The sequence below is a fragment of the Plodia interpunctella genome, chromosome 14 (genome assembly GCF_027563975.2).
Source record: "Plodia interpunctella isolate USDA-ARS_2022_Savannah chromosome 14, ilPloInte3.2, whole genome shotgun sequence".
NCBI lineage: Eukaryota > Metazoa > Arthropoda > Insecta > Lepidoptera > Pyralidae > Plodia > Plodia interpunctella.
The window spans coordinates 9,100,218-9,113,133 of record NC_071307.1 but is presented as its reverse complement, the minus strand read 5'-3'; the positions used below and the strand labels follow the sequence as shown (position 1 = coordinate 9,113,133).

Below are 12,916 nucleotides of genomic sequence, written 5' to 3'. Positions count from 1 at the left end.
GTTCCTATCTTCTTGACACTTCTATAGGATTTTTTCGCTTCCTTTTTCATAAAAAGGTCTACTTTATGATAATAGTTGGTTTGACATTTAGGTAGGTTACTTACACACCTGTCGCAGGGGCAATCTATTGGGTTTAAAGAAGGAAATGCACGTATTTTATATAAAATCAAAATCAAATAATTTCCATCCATTCTGAATTTAGGCCTTCACAGGCACTTTTTAACGTCATATTCTAAATTAAATGATATTTACCAAAGCTACAAACTACTAGCATTTCGGAACGATCACTGCTGAGAAGAAATGCCGAAAGAAACTCATTCAAACAGTGTTGGTCCCTATTATGCTAGAAGGGCTTACCATTTTTTAAATATAAGTTTATGTATAATTTTTTATCAGTAACATATCAGTTGTGATCAATTCTTATTCATAAAAAAGTTAAAGCCTACTTTATACTAATAGTTGGTACAAATTTGTCAAATCGGTCAAGTAGAGAATAGTCATTAAAGAAAATATCTACAACAAAAAGTGATCCATACGGGTCTCCAATTTGTTTTGACGCAGGGAACCCTAAAAACATCTATTGACAAACACCAAATACAATCAAACCAATAACGATTGTGAAGTGCAAACTGCAGCAAATCGAGTGACATTACGATTCGATGTCTCCTATCGAGTTGGATAGTCTATCGAGTATATGTTCCAATATTCAGATAGCTCGGATCCATAATTGGGTTCCGAGTGATGACAATCTGCTTTTTAATTTGGACAATATTGGATGAACTGCAGCCTGAATCACCTGAATAAATTCATTCTAGAATTCAAGTCGTATTTCCTCATAGCTGAGAATCGTGGAACGAAACACACATAAAGTAATAGAGTGGTTTACCATTGCCTTCTCCATTTCACACACATGTTCACAATCAACCAGTGTGCAGGTTTCCTTCACCGGAAGCTGGTGGTGATCGATGAAAACTACTATACATGAGTCAGATTGGTATATAAACTCGTGTGGCACGAGTAGGATTCGAACCTGGAACCTTTCGCACGAACGAAATGAAGTAGGAATGACCAATCATAAAGACACAATATTGTCTATACTGAACAACTTTTTGTATGGGAGTAACCATGAAATCGAGAAAAAAATCCCTTGATCCATACATTTACCCCAAGTTGTATTTTGTAAGTATTAATTTTGTATGGATTGAGCATGTGGACAGAAAGTTGCAAATGATTACAAAGATTTTTAACCCCCGACGCAAAAAGTGTGGTGTTATAAGTTTAACGTGTGTATCTGTCTGTGGCATCGTAGCTCCCGAACGGATCAACCGATTTTCGTTTAGTTTATTTTGTGTAATAGATAATTGTATCCCGAGTGTTCATAGCCATGTATCATGAAAATCGGTTAAGCCGTTCAAAAGTTGTAGCGAAATGAATATTGTAAGTCGGGTTTTTTTAATATGTCTATTCCTCATGTGTTTTAATTTGAGACTTAATTCTCTATCTATAAAAGGCAATTGAATACCTTGAGGACATCCAAGTCCTCCCATCGTGGGGTCATTGCCCCCCACAAGCAATTTTCATCAACAATCAAACTGACCTTATACTATAATAGAACTGGTTCGCGGTCAAAAACCCATTGATTCCACATTTGCAAGTCTAAAATATTTTTACGATTTTTAGTTTGCAGTTTTTTAATTGGATGTTTGCAACCATCGGTTTTTATTGCGTATGACTGTTCGTGTCACAGATTTAAAAAAAAAAGGTTATTTTTTAAATAGATTTTTATACGATTTTATTTCTAAACATTGTGCTATATAATTGTTTAATTTTGTATAAAATGTTGTATATTAAATATGTGTTCAGGTTAAATAAATACTTTAGAGATTTATGTAGCTATTTTCGTATGATATTATGAGAAAAGATTAGTGCTTGAAACCAAGAATTTTGAATTTTATTATATTTTACTGAATTATATGAATGAATTCTTAAGAATATAAGGTACCTAAGTAGTTTTCTTAATAGAAAACTACCTAGGTACCTATGTATTAAAAGAAAGTTGACTATGAATTAATCCAAACTTTTTTTTCAAATTTTATATTCCATTTTTTCCCCGCCCTGGTCTGAACTTTGGCAGCTATTAGACTTGCAAATAAATTTAATAAGGGACTGAAAAGAAAATTTAAAAAAATATGCCGTCACTTTTTGACGACACTTTGTAACACAAAATTATCAAACTAAATAACTTTAAATTTAGTGTGGGCTGCACCAGTCAACACGGGCAGAAAAACACAAAGTGCGCCATCATTTTCTAAACGTCTGCGGTGCGCAGGTTAAAGTCAACGTCAAAGTTGACTGGTGCAACTCACCCTTAATGATCAGCAGATGCAGCTTCATAATGAGTCGTTAGGCGTTTCATCCTTTGAACTTTTCGTATTATAAAGACGAAGGAACACTTCGGAAAAATTCAAAATATGTGTTTTGCGATTCCTCCCGATACTATTATAGATAGAATTAATAAAGGTTTAGACAGAAAATAAATTTATCAAAATACCTATGATGGTGACGAGAATCCGGCACACTGGCGGAACCACAGATTTAATATGGCGCCCCCTTAATTTGTTGACACTACAACACAAAAGAGACATGTCACAGAAATAAAAAAATTAACACCTTATAAAGTCATATTGAGTCGTTCTTGACTTTGAAACCATTTATTATTAGAAGAATAATAGGACGAGTCAAAAGCAAGGTCAATTATGGACTAACACGCAAGATAAACATACACAACGGTACACATTACGCGACCTCTAAACAATTACCTATATTTGACCATTTATGCTAATATTTAAAAGTATAATTAGCTCTTATTTGTTTACAGTACATAATGTTATTTGACACTACAATTAGGTATTAAACTAAATTAGTTATTAAACATTTTTTTTTTTGCAAAAATGTCATTTTTGTCGCAAGCTTTTATTGTTGTCGGATTGAGATCGTGTGGCATTTAACGTCTGACAAAAATTGTCCCATGTCCGTGCTGTAAACCGTTAAGGAGTTTCCTCGTTGAGAGCCGATCCTGGGTGCATGCACCATCAGGTCATGCTTATCATAATAATGCATTGTCATGGAAACTGAAGCGACGCGGGAATTTCCATCTCTGTGGGACAACTGGAAGTAGGATAAATATAACTTGCAAGATGCATGTCTATAATCAATTATAGACAGACAAGTAAACATAACAAAACAAACGGTACAACTAAACAAAAGCCTGTAAAAATCGATCGAATGTTTGCTTTAAAAACTTTAATTCTGAAACAAATGCTAAGCACAAGGAGCCCTAGGGCTCCGCAGAGCACATTTTAAGAATAACTCCTCTATGCCATAAACTATGCTGTAAAGTCGCGCAATATTCTTGTATAATTTGAAATTAAACCTATTCTGTGCTAAGGTCGCAAGAACTGGTATCATCTTCAGACCGCCATCTTTGATTGCTAAGGCCTCACGTGTTTGATATGCGATCAATTGAATATCAATTAAGGATCATATTGCCGTGTAATCTACCTTGATTTACAAGTACTCTCAACTACATAACGTACTAAACAAACTCAATACAAATTGGCCTTTATTACGGCAGGCTATGTGGTATCTCGTGCAGAATAATTAGTTCGTTATGGACTGTAGAATCTTAATCCTAACTAAATAATAAATGCGAAATTAAATATGTTTGTTACTTCTTAACGCTCTATCTACTGAGCCAATCTTCTTGTGAAGTATGGAGAAGGACATAGGGTACCTTTCATCTCGGAAAAATAACTGTTCCCGTGGAAAATTTACGGGGGTGAATCCGCGGGTAAGAGCTAGTAGGTATAGAGAATTTTAAATGCAAGAAACGTCTATATCTACTTACTGTCTATTATGGATATTATTTGTTTGAAGGCGCTTATTGCTGAAATTACATACAGTTGGTTTGATTTTGTATTATTTATTATGCTTATCGAGGAACTCCGAATTCCCACAGAACTGTAACAACTGGGCAAAGCTAGTTGAATAATAACTTTTTTACACAAACACCTACCTAGTTCATCCACATGACATGACTATTTAGTTCAACAATAGCTGCAATTATCCATAATATAATAGTAGATTTCAATAGCAACAGCAAAATATTACGCGCCATTTTGTTTGTTGACAAGTGACATAACCTAGCTGTCAATGTCATAGAATAATGTCACGTGGGTCTAATAGAATTGACACACAAACAGTGTGAAATTATTTTGTGGTTGACGAGATCCAAGGTTATGCTAAATGGTAATATGCAAAATGCGTCTGGCACGTAATATTGTTAGATAACGGAGATAGATGACGGAGCATCGCATAGGAAAATACATACCTAATCCCAACTAGGTAATTATTACCTAGAATAAATGCGAAGTTTTTTTTTGTCTATTTGTTTGTTTTTTCGCAACTCTTGACTTTGTCTACCCCGCAAGGAAAGGGACATGATACTGTTTCTATTAGCTGTCTGTATGCTTGTAAGTTTTTTTTTCTAGTACTTTAGTGGGCAAATGAGCATGTGGTTTGCCTGATGATAAAGTGCTTCATCAGTATTGCTGAAGGAAAGCTAACAATAGTAAATTTAACGCGTAAGAACTATAAAGCTGATGTTTTGTTTTTAGTTAATGTTTATAAATAACTTACGTTGATAACTTAGAAGTTAATACAGCCAAAGGTTGATCTGAAACAAGAGATAATTACTTATTAGGTAAAAAAATATCGTATATTTTCATATTCCAAACTTGTAACTGGTAAACCAGACAAAACCCAGTTTCGTTTACACAAAATCTCAAAAATATTTACTGCAAATTTATTTGCTACAAAAAGGCCGTAAGGGCGTACTCCACCATAGGCCAGCAGAAATCTAAGTTTTAACCCCGCTACCCGCGCACGCCCCTCACGCAACACTCGTAGTCCGTGCACCTGCATCCACAATATCCTAGATTGTGCTGTAAGATCCCATACCTAATAATAAACAAATTGAAGAGAAATACAAAATATATATATATAGAAGAGATCATCGAAAGTAATATGCAAGAATGGCCGCGCATTACGTGTGCGTCGTAAGTAGATATGCAATTATGGAAATATTGTGCATTTATGCATAATTCAAAATACGTATACAACTGCGCAGTTATGGAGATAATTTTTTTTTTATGTGGCCGGCCTGGGCGGCCAGTGTTTCGCACACTGGTTAATGTTGTATGTGTATGCGAGTACTTGTCGATAGACGGCGGTAGGCAGTGTTAAATCATGACGGATCCCTTCGACACTCGATAAGGAAGCAGAAACATTCACTAATAAACTCACATTCATGAGGAGTTAGTGCGGGTTAGCATTTAACTTCTCACCATCGAATCGATTCGAAGTGAGACGCAGCCACCCAATGTGGTTGTCATTGCGTCACAATGGCGCAATGTGATTGGTTCGCTGTATCTCATTTCGGATCGATTCGATGGTGAGAAATGAAATGCTAACCCGCACTTCGCTCAATGCTCACAATACTATACTGGAAGTGATCCCTTCCTGGTATAAGTCCGTGATTGTACATTATTTCTTTTGTTGTAATCACGTGTTTTTATAAATTATTACAAACGAATAAAAACATGAAATAACAAATTCGTACTTGCTTTTTTACATCAAGTAATAGGCATATTAAGACAATATTACGAGAAGAATCTGTAACAAAACCCCATTTAATGCATCCTTTGGACCCCAGCGCGTATATTATTTAGTGGGTCATAAATAATTTCATATTTTATGGGCTAATAAAGCTCTCGTGTCAGCCAATTTGTGATTTTGCCTTTAACGAGCTTTTGTATAATAAATAATAAATTGGTCAAACGTGGAAAAATTCGTCTTCAATTACAACTACAAAACTTTGGGAATAGGGAGTATTACTGCACATTTATCCCGCCAGAGTACAGCACTGTATGTTAGGTACATAAAAGCTTTGCCACCTTTTGCTATGTTTGTGTACCTTAGTTGTACCAGTAGCGCCATCTGCGCTGAGCTTTGCGTAATATGCCCTATTACGGGGGCAACACAGCTTGGCGCAGCTAGTTTCTATACTTATATATATATTTATAGCTAAATAATGCATATTCACTTAAACCACGCTACAAGCACCAAGGCCTTGCTTACAAATACATCTCTGACAACGGAAATGTTTGATTTCCGTAAACACATGCATACGGATGGAATCTGTATTCGATGAAGAGTTTTCTTTGTCTGTATGTGGCTGGCTAGTGGTTCCGCCTTAGAATTACACCACTCAATATTGGATGTTTATTTATTTATATATAATATAATGTTATAAAATATGCATAGGTACTCGGTTTAGGGTTGATGGCAGACCGTTGAGATAGAATCCCATAACACAAGTCTCGAACTTACTTTGGGGCTAACTCAGTGCGTATTGTCCTTATATATTTATTAATTATATATAATATATTAATATCCTCTCGTGAATGCCGTACGAGGTGACTAAGGGACACATAGTTTTGGTAACAGTTGATAGGCAACTAAAGCATTCTCAGTTTAGGGTTGTTAGATTATATGTATCAATTTACACGTTTTGCAAATAAAATATATATTATATATTTTAGGGTTGATGGCAACAGGTATCCTCTTCAAAATCTTGATTATATTTTAAACTGATCTCGGGATTCGCAGCGTCATAGCCCTGAAAAAAAAATCTGAACCTTGAAATTTACGAAATAACACACTCGATAAAAAGATGTAACGCCACGCATTATGACCTCTTTAGTCATATCGCGTGCGCGCTGGCACGATTTTTATTTCTTTCAGTCTAAATTCAAAATTTTAAATTATTGTTCCACTTGATATTTTGAAATCACATTTTGACTCATGCATTACCATAACGATATCGGCACGTACCACACGTACGCTGTAATAATAAAATATATATATAATAAAATATCTTAAATTATTTATAGACCCTTGAAGGGGGTCTGTATTTTACTTAATAATTATATTATTATACAACTGTCTGCCTTTGCCTATTCCTACTCCAACCCTACCTGAGATTACCCTACCACCTAACAAAGAAAACCAAGAATTTATATTTTCAGCAGGCACGCGGAAGTTTTCACGCTCAGATGAAAGAGAAAGACAATACTGCTATTGATTCATGTCTCTCTGAGCTGAACGTTTTTCTGCTAGCCAGGTTCCCTCCGTTGAGCGTCGGAGCCCAGAGTCCACGATTTTATTTTTCGTCTCCACTTCGCACGGTCGTGGTCATCCCTAGTTGTCAACGATTGATTCATAATCTGTGGTTATTGAATCGAACACTGGCGCGCTGCCAATCATAAGAGGCATAACGGCTTTGTCCCGTTATGGTCAATTATAGCTTTTATATTTCTTTTGTTTGCTTTTGAATGGTATTTACGAATAATGGTGGATTAATGTTCGGGGGGACAAATGCTTAATACGCCCTTGTCCTGAACTTGCACTAAGTACAGCCATCAGCATATATATCTATCCAAATCACCCTAAATGTCGCTAAATGATCAATGAAATGTTACGTGAGGGTGATCAGTGTACACGTGAACTACTAGGTAAAACATTTCTAGTGATATTTGTATATTTTCAAAAGAATTAAAGGGACTTTAATATTTCTAACAAAACCGTGAAATAAAATCAATTAATAGGTCAAATACAGATATGAGTCAAGACAGTGATTTTTTTCGCTTTCCACTTATAGTAAGAGGCTACTATAAAAACTTATTTCTTGTTTCCATTCATCCATCATCATTTCCAGTTTGACCAGCAATTTCCTGGATACCTGCCATCCCCCTAGATTACTGTGACGACGGTCTAGGGAAGGGTAGCTTCCTGTTTACGAAGCTAAATTGCTTCTAAATTACTGGTTATGCATTTGGGCTTCGCTCCTGTGTGAATCAAGATAGTCGTTTTACGACCGGCCGTTTGCCTGACGTCAATCTCTCGTTTGCCTCCCTTTGGTCATGCTTTTGTGACTCCTCACCTGACAAGGCTTGTTCACGCCTCGTACGACATCCATTAGAGGAAATATTGTGACTCTAGGATGGATTCAAACGCCGCGTAAATTATCATGTTACAAAAGAATGGAAGTCAATATCACTAAAAGAAAAACAACTAAACAAATAATGATAAATATATAAGAACAAATCACACAGATTGAGCTAGCCCCAAAGTTCGAGAACTTGTGTTAGTATGGGACACTAACTAAACGACGCTATATTTTATAACATATACATATATAGATAAACGTCCAAGACCCGGGTTAATCAGAAAAAGATCTTTTTCCATCATGACCCGACCGAGGCTCGAACTCGGGACCTTTCGGTTCAGAGGCATGTACTTTACCACTGCGCCACCGAGGTCCTCAATATACATAACAAAATATACATACAGTCAAGAAAGTGAAGAAAATGGATTTTTGACGAATTATATTTTTTTCGCCATTGCAATACCAAATGGAATGGTAAAGATTGGTTGATAAACACCCAGTGTTGCCATCAACAGGAGACAGCGTCCTCATTAAATGTCTTCACTTTCTTGACAGACTGTACATACATAGTACTTGTTTTTTGGACAATCATGTAAAAATGAGGATTAATCGTAAACAGACGATAAGGAAGTTTTACATCAGATGTCTTTGTTGTGATAACATGTGCCCCTGTTTTCTGTAAGTCAATACGTTTGTTACTTTTGGCAGATGTTCAAATAACCGTATATTATGAAAATAAGACAATCGATTCCGCGTATTGGCGAGTTTTTAAAACAATTTTCGTTCAATTCAATAATTCTTATTTTGTAATCTTTTGAATGTCTGAATTAGTATTTCAATTCGTTTTTTTGGTCGTCTCAAAGGATATTCATTGACATTTAATACGGAAATGCTGTTAAGGATACTTTTAAGTTATGTACATACGATACGGGTTGATGTCGTACGAGGCGAGTAAGGGACAACTGTAGTCTTGGCTGCCAATAGCGGCAATAATAGCCTCCTCATTGGTAGCTAAAATGTAAATTATAGTCAAATGTTCAAAATTCAAAATTTATTTTTTAGTCATGTTTCGTGATTTGTGGCGTCATAGCCCCAAATAAAACAGAATATTATAAAGAGCTTTTAAATGACATAGGTTATTTTATACCACGGACGCCCGAACGACATGCATAGCTAGTAGGTTAGTAATAATTACTTAGTTTGGTGGTGTGATGATTAATCAGAATTTTTTAATTAATGATGACATGTCAATCATCAATCAGCGTCGCTTGAAAAACCCGCGAAACGAGCGTCTTCCGCCATTTTGCTATTGTCCGTGTTGACGCTTCCGACTGGTGAATGTCAAGGGCGATCCGCTTTTTCGTGATGATATTTTTTCTACGTTAAAAGGCTTATTGTACGACCTATACGGTCAATGAGTGCATTGCAAATTCAGAAAATATCCATTCAGAGAACTTCTCTGTTTGTCATCCTCGCGTGTTATCCGGGGTTTTGAAGCTGCGAGGCCTGTGTTAAAAACACTTTGCAATGTTGATTCAGCTATAGTTTTACGACCGGCCGCCTGCCCAACGTCAACCCTCATTGGGAATGATATTAATGCCTAGCAGCTGACAAGGCTGTGTCATTTAGTCGCCTCGTAAGAAATCTACTCAAGTATATGGATTGGTTTTATTCTAGTATCTACTTATGTGCAATTGACTGTATGAATTACATACATATAAGAACCCAATACTTTTGAAGGACGTGTACTTAGCTCCCGTGAAAAATTTATGTGGATGAAGTCGTGGGCGAAAGCTAGTTTTGATAAAACTATCGAGAACTCCACCACTCCATTTGTTACAAGGAATATGCATAAAATATGAAAATGACTGAGAGATTTTTATTACATCTGAAAATAAAACTAGAGCACTGGGAACCAATTCACTAAATCAGCCATAAAGAGTGTGTGGACAGTAAAAATACTAGTATTGTGTTATGAGACGGATATTTCCCCCAATTTCCCGGGGAGAGTCGTAAACTGGCAACCCCGGCGCGGAGAAGTATAAAAACATTTTATAGTACGCGCGGTGTACCGTTATGGCCCCGTTTATTGCCAGTGTACAACACAAGTTACCCTATTTTTATTGTGTTACATATTGTCTCTTTTGATGAGTAACTTTTTTAAAGTAAAAGTCAAAGTTACTGGTCTAGTGCGACAAAGTTTTTGCTTGGGTGAGAGAGGCAGTGCTGTGGCAAAAGTGCCTAGGCTATAAAATAGTCATAAAATAGGCGTGCCCTTGGTGTTGCAGGCGTTGATAGGCTGTGGGGACCACTTACTGTCAAGTGGGCCGCATGCTTGTTTGCCTAGTTGGTTATACAAAAATATAATATAGAAACCACAAGCCTACGATATACGTATAGTAATATTATAAAAGCGAAAGTCTGTCTGTTCCGCTTTTACGGCTAAACTGACTGAGACTGATTTTGATGAAATTAGGTATGCATGTAGTTGAGAATCCCGTTCAAATATATATATATATATATATATATATATATATATATATATATATATATATAATTTAGTCTTGATCTATATATATGTCGTTTGACTATAAAGGGGGGTGAAATTCAGAGAAATTCACGCGAGCCAAGCCGCGGAGCAAAAACTAGTATCATTATAATATATAATGTTATATTTAGTGACCCTTGAAGCTTTGACCTGGAAAATAGCAGTTTTATGAACCCGTCTTGAAAGCTTCTTGAGACATCCTAATTGTCTTTGAAAATTTCATACTTCAATAACCATAGAACATTTACAGTTTCCTATTTTGACGATAAAGGGATCGGTGAAACGGGAAATAGTTTTGATGACTATTCGAAGACCCTTATAATAATAAAAACACCAGTGACAAAAATATGATAATAATGATAATACTTTTGTGGCGACATCTACCACGCCACATGCACAACGGCACAGATAAAAGCCGACCAAACGCAACGAATAATAAGCCACACAAGTGATCCACGACATCTACAGACAGATGGCACTACGGTCGACTCTAACCAGAAGCTAACAAGCCTAGACCGCGCAGACAGTGCGTTTTCGATTGGAAGCATACATACAACCTCCGACATGACACCGTCGGAGCCGTGCGGTACCCCGGCGCAACACCTAGCCTGGCGGGAAGTTCTTCCCTGCGGTGGCGGTCGAGCATAATCACCTAGCTCCCGCTACACTTTCAAAGATACTCGTCCAAACACTCCATACTAAATTACACGAACAAATGCATATAATACATTGTCACTGTCCTGGATAGACAGGGGCATTATTGGTTCAGTTCCAGCTCGATTTCAGATTTTTTTTCATCTCATTATTATTTACAAAATAAACTAAAAAGAATGTGTTAAACGTATAACAAAACCATTTAAATATTATACCTATATGTAGCAGTTTATAGCTAACTAGCTTTTGCCCGCGGCTTCGCTCGCGTGAATTTCATAGCAAAATCTCAGTAATATTATCCCGTACTCTGTAAGACTGGTAAACATATATGATTCAAATTTGCATTTTTTGTCATCTTTAGTTCAATTTTCTGTTTCCCGCTGCGTGTCTCGTCCCGCAAACTTGTCATGTAAAGTAGATATCCCGTACCGTTTCCTACATATTGTGCCATCATGTTTTTTGCAATGTGTCCCGTTCTGTTTCCCATGACGTGTCTCCTTCCCATTTCTCGCTCCTTCTCCCACTCCCGCTTTCTGCAACGCGTGCCGTCCCATTTTCTGCCGTGCCGTCCCGCGTCTGCCTGTTTGCGATAAACTCAAAAACTACTGCACGGATTTTCTTGCGGTTTTCATCAATAGATAGTGTGGTTCCTGAGGAAGCTTTAGGTGTATTTAATTTATTATGTTTTTACCCGAGCGAAGCCGGGACGTGCCGCTAGTTATTTATATAACATACAGCAAAACATATGGCGCGTAATGTGTATGTCAACTCTCGGGTCTGTTTATCCCGTAACGGACTAGACGTAATAATGTTATGATGTAATTCTATCAGAATATAAAATCTTTGGAAAAATCCCCTTGTCAAGGAAGACCCAAGTAAAAAACGCACCTTCCAAATAACTCATTTTCATTTTATCACAATTAATTGGCTATTACAATTTTAATCTACAAATTTCAAAGGGAACTAAGATAACATTTATGAGGTATGGTATAAGCATTATACAGCCAGATTGCGGAGTCGACGTGGCCACTTAATTGAATAAGCTATGAATTTTAATGACAATGTCGCAAAATAAAATAAATACAAAGGGGAAACTTTTAGTCGACAGTTTATTATAATGTGCTGATATTTTTCTAATTTTAAGAAGCAATCTTTATTTAATTAAGATTTAAAAATGGAACAGGATTAAACCATAAACATGAACAGGATTGGATTGGACCATAAATCATGGTTAGTCGAGTCGTTCGACTACTCTTCTGACTAGGAGTGTAAAAGAGTAGCAAGACTTTGCCAAATTAACGAACAAACTCACATTGTGTGTTAGTTTATTATGTGCTGGATTTATTATTACAAGTTATTAACAAAACTTGTCGTTTCTACAAACTTGCACCCACCAACCACTCCACTTCCTAAGGATAATATTTCCAAATCCCTTAGTCTTTCTCTGCAATTTTTTTTAATGTCAAGCGGACACTAACTGACAATTATTATTTTTTATTTGTATTTGTTTTACGGCGTGTTTGTCACTGGGGTAGTTAAACCCCGGTTTATTTAAATACCTTCAATCTTCCGGATTTAAATGTATGATAATTACAAGATAATGTTTAAAGGTTACAATTAGTTTTTATAGCATGTGTTTAAGGGCT

General features: G+C 36.3%; 1 protein-coding gene across 3 annotated transcripts in view; it reads right to left on the bottom strand.

Moving 5' to 3' along the window:
- LOC128675506 (uncharacterized protein) overlaps positions 1-12,916 on the bottom strand; it is a 152,885-nt gene that overhangs the window by 86,155 nt on the left and 53,814 nt on the right. For 2 of the 3 annotated variants that reach the window (XM_053754957.2, XM_053754959.2), the window contains exon 2: positions 4,699-4,735. The gene's annotated coding sequence lies outside the window, so the exon portion shown is untranslated. Of the gene's footprint in view, positions 1-2,551; positions 2,626-4,698; positions 4,736-12,916 lie in introns of all 3 variants that reach the window. The other variant, XM_053754958.2, reaches the window with a different exon arrangement.